Here is a 4,607-nt window from a genome sequence, read left to right as displayed (position 1 = left end):
GTAACATGTGATGACATTTACTAAGTGCTGTAGAGTCCCTACTGCAGAGTCCACATTCTGTCCAAGTGGATTTTTCATCAAGACTGGCCACATGCTGGCTCCTAAAATAAAAGTCATGATAAATTTCAAAAGGTTGAAACCTACAGAGTATATTACCTGAACACAAAGGAATTAGAAATCAGTAACAACTATCTATACAATTCCCCCAATTTGGAAATTTAATAATATACTTCTAAATAAATAAGAGAAGGAATCAGAGGGGAAATAAGATAATATTTTGAACTGAATGATAATGAAATAAAAACATATCAAAATTTGTGCAACTGAGGCAGTGATAAGAGGGAAATTTATATCTTTAAATGCATATATTATAAAAGAAAAATGTTTGAAATCAATGATCCAAGTTCCCAGAGTAAGAAGCTGGTAAACAAAGAGCAAATTAAACCCAAGGCAGAAACAAAGGAAACAATAAAGCTCAGGGGCAAAAAAAAAAAAAATCTAACAGCATGTAATAGACAAAAAAGAAGAAAACTGACAAAGCCAACATTGACTCTTTGAAGAAAATTAATAAATGCATAAACTCCTATCACAAATAGTAAAGAAAAACAGAAAACAAATAAACACATTACTAGTATCAGCAATAAAAGATGGGCCTTGCCTACAGATCCTGTAAACATTTTGGATACTAAGGAGTCACTTTTCAACCACAATGCTCCCCTGCCACAGCTGCTTCTCTGCCCTGAGCAGCTCCTCCCTGCTGTCCTTACAAGAGAGCTGCTCCCCAACCCTTCCCCACTGCTGAAGCAATCTTCAGGAATGAAGTTCTCTCATCCAGACCACACTGCCACTGAGAAATCCAGCAGGCATGAGTTTGGGTTATGAAATTCTCCAACTCATCACATACCTTCAGAGCCTCCTGATTTATCAATGGTATATCTTCAGGGCTATTATCCTAATTTTAAACTGGACATCTTAACGGGTGTTCTATGTAGCTCAGTCCCCACACTCACTGAGTTACATTCAAGGAAGCAAGGATCAGAAGCCAAGAGGTTGTAGAACAAGAATTCCAGGCTTGATTTGTTTCTCCCCAAAACATGAAAGGATTCCATAAGCTACACAACATTGCCCCAAAACACCTCCCCAATCCTCTCCTACCATTCAGATACCCTGGGCCCTAAATTTTCCTAAGCTTCCCCCCACTCCTCAGCTCTGGTGTCTTTTCTCCAAGCCTTGCATTTCGACATCATACAACCCCAACAAACAGCTTCGAAAGAAAAATCTCACCACCACTTCTGCATCTCACCGGATCACTGTGGAAAAGCTACAGGCTCTGATAACTTTCTGGTCGTCCCTTGAGCCCAAGGAGTTAAACATAGAGGCCTTTTAATAATGTAATTCTTGCCCTAGCTGGTTTGGCTCAGTGGATAGAGTGTCAGCCTGCAGACTGAAGGGTCCCAGGTTTGATTCCGACCAAGGGCACATGACCAGGTTGTGGGCTCGATCCCCAGTAGGGTGTGTGCAGGAGGTAGTTGATCAATGATGCTGTCTCATCATTGATGTTTCTATCTCTCTCCCTTCCTCTCTGAAATCAATAAAGAAATATACTTTAAAAATGTTAGTTCTTTTATTTTGACTCAATTTCTTTCAAGAAATTCTTATGTAAATTTTCTGGAGAACAAAATCTGTTACTTTTTTGTTCTCCAATTTGAAAAAGAATAAAAAGCAAAAGATAATTTTGAATTGGCCCTAGTTTTTAATATCCAGGCATTTTTGTCACAAAAATCTAAAGAAGGGAGGAGGGACTATCAAATTTGGAACTTTCCCAGGCATGTGTGATGGATTCAAGTGACATGATTCTCTTGCTCCTATATATACACACTCTCATTTGCAAGATGACTTTACTGTTCCTTCTGTTGAGAGGTAGAGTCTACTTCTCCAAGCCCTGAGTTGGGATTGGCCATATAACTGCTTTGGAAAATGGGACGTTAACAGTTGTGACAAGCAGAAGCTTGGAAAGGGCTTGCACTTTGGGGCTTTGTCTCTTGCTGTTCTTCCTACTGCCTGGGCTAGCCTTACGGATGATGAGAGACGTGGCCTAATCATGCCCATCACCCCAGCCAACAGCCTGCCAACTGTCCAATGTGTCAGTAAGGCTGTCTTAGATTTTCTGACCTCCAGCTGACCCATCTGCTGATCATAGATGTGTGAGCCAACCAGGCAGAGGTCAGCCGAGTCAGGCCAGACCGGAATAGCCCAGCCAACTAACCATGAGTTAATTACGTTTATTTCAAGCCACCAAGTTTTGGGGTGGCATGTTATTCAGCAAAAGCTAACTGAAACAGCATTACAAATTATTCAATCATGTTTTCATTAGTTCAACAGATGCCTCCTGAATGCCTTCTATAAGGCCTGGCACTGGGATCCAAAGCCCAATAAGACAGTTTATACCTAGAATGGTCCCCAACCTAATAATAGTATATAGATACTAGCAAATAGATAATGGCAGTGCAGTGCGATGAATAATGTGAAAAGGTATGATTTAAAAAATGAGACATAGACAAGCATGATTCATTGGCTTGGGATGATCTAGGGGGGAAAAAAATAAAACAGGTGACATCAGAATTGGATCCTCACCAATTAACTAAAGTTTACAAAGCAAGTAAGTGGGGGAGGGCATTCTAGGCGAAGGAAAAACATATGTAAAGGTTCAAAGACATAAAATGATATAAAATGTTGCAACCTGCAAGGGGATGGAGAAGTGATGATGAAGAAAATATGGTTCAAATAAACTGTTTGGAAAAGAGTCCTAGCTATTGTAGAAATACCACAAAATCAAGTAAATAAGAAATCACTAAAGTGAAAAATCACAATAAACTTGTTTGAATATGAATTATCACAATTATTTTCCTTCCTCCCACTCCCTCTGTCGTTGGACCCTGTTGCAGTAAGTAAAGCTATTGGAATGCAAGTCTCCTCTTATCCACTTTATGGTTATTTTGATAGTTTACACTATCAGCCTCATTCTGTTAAGCTCATTTAATTATACTTATTGTCGTTCAAGTTGGAGCATATACACACCTTGATCGGCATATATACCCCCAGTGACATGAGAGGCACAATTATTTGCAAAAAAATTTAACATTTTTCAGATTGATTCTAATCAACAATTTTCCAAAGTCAACCCCTTAAAACAAACACAGTGGAAAATAATTGGTTTAAAATCAGGTGTCCCCCACTTTTTGAAGATCCGTGTTACCTTACTTCACTTTTATGGATGACCTACATCAGTCTTGTTTCCGCTAACAAATCTTAAGATTTTTGCTTTTATGCAAAATGGTGAAAAGCAATCATAGCATTCAGCATTTGTTGTGCAGCATCTGTTACAGAGGCAGTAGCACCCCGAGCAGAGAGAGTGGCCACCAAGCTCCTTTCCGGGGAACCACACTCAGCCTCTCAGCATCAAGCCCCATCGCTCTGACCTGAGTCTGTGAGCATCTGTGCTTTATCCCCGTTATTTGTACATTCATTAACAAGATGTGTCCTAAGGTTTCAGAAAAGACTAAGAGAGTCCGTAAGGGTGTTATGCTTAGTATGAAACTGGGCACAATTGTTTCCATTATTGTGAACAAAATGAAAACACTGAGTGCATTGAGCTTGCCTACGTTCACCATTCATACTGTTTATCCGCAGAGAAAGAGCATCATGAAAGAGGCCGAAGTTACTGTCAATTCTGCTGGCAGCAAAGTGGTCTCTTAGTAGGCATCCAGTAATGGGTGAAATGTAAGCTGTAGCTTAAGTGGACTGATGGATGTACAAAGTGTGGTATTCCATCAGGTTATACTTACCTGGTAAAGAGAGATTGGTTAACCCTTTTAATAAGTGAAACTACACTGTACAAATATTATTTCTACTTTTATAGGCTGTGTTTATTACATCATACTTATTTTAGGTCTTATGGGTTATTTGGTATGATATTGTAGGTTACTTTTTGGGTCTGGGAATACTGAAAATGTTTTCCATATAAATTAATGGTAATTACTTTTTCTCTCTCTGCCATTTCAGCTTGCAAAAAAGTTTCATAGGAAGGAACACTGAACTTTTGGATGGTGGGGGGGGGGGTGCGGGGGGAGGACCTGTAATTTCCTCTTTCCCAAAGTCATGAAAGTAAAGTTAATTTTTAATGAATGCATTCCTCAAGTAATAGACTATTTATCGTCATGTGTATTTTGCTGAGAGCTATGGGAAGAACCATTTAAGGTGAATCTCTGCCTAAACCATCTCCTTCTCTAGAAATTGTCCATTTGTCCATGTATCTAATGTAATTACCAGATATATAGTAGGAGGAGGAGAGGGGGAGGGAGAAAAGGGAAAGGGAAGGAGTCATTAATTCCTGTGTAACCTTAGGCATGTCACAGCCTTCCAGAACCAAGCCTATAAAGTGCAGGGCATGGGTGCTCAGTAAAGGACTCGCTGAATGAACACTCTGACAAACTCAGCTTTGATTTCTCCAAATATAAAATGAGAAACTAAATGACCATTAAAGCACCTACCAACCCCAAGATTCACATGTTTTTCCCACAAGACAATACAAAAGAATACAAAATATA

The sequence above is a fragment of the Eptesicus fuscus genome, chromosome 10 (assembly GCF_027574615.1).
Source record: "Eptesicus fuscus isolate TK198812 chromosome 10, DD_ASM_mEF_20220401, whole genome shotgun sequence".
NCBI classification, from domain to species: Eukaryota; Metazoa; Chordata; class Mammalia; order Chiroptera; family Vespertilionidae; genus Eptesicus; species Eptesicus fuscus.
This window is presented reverse-complemented; position numbering follows the sequence as displayed.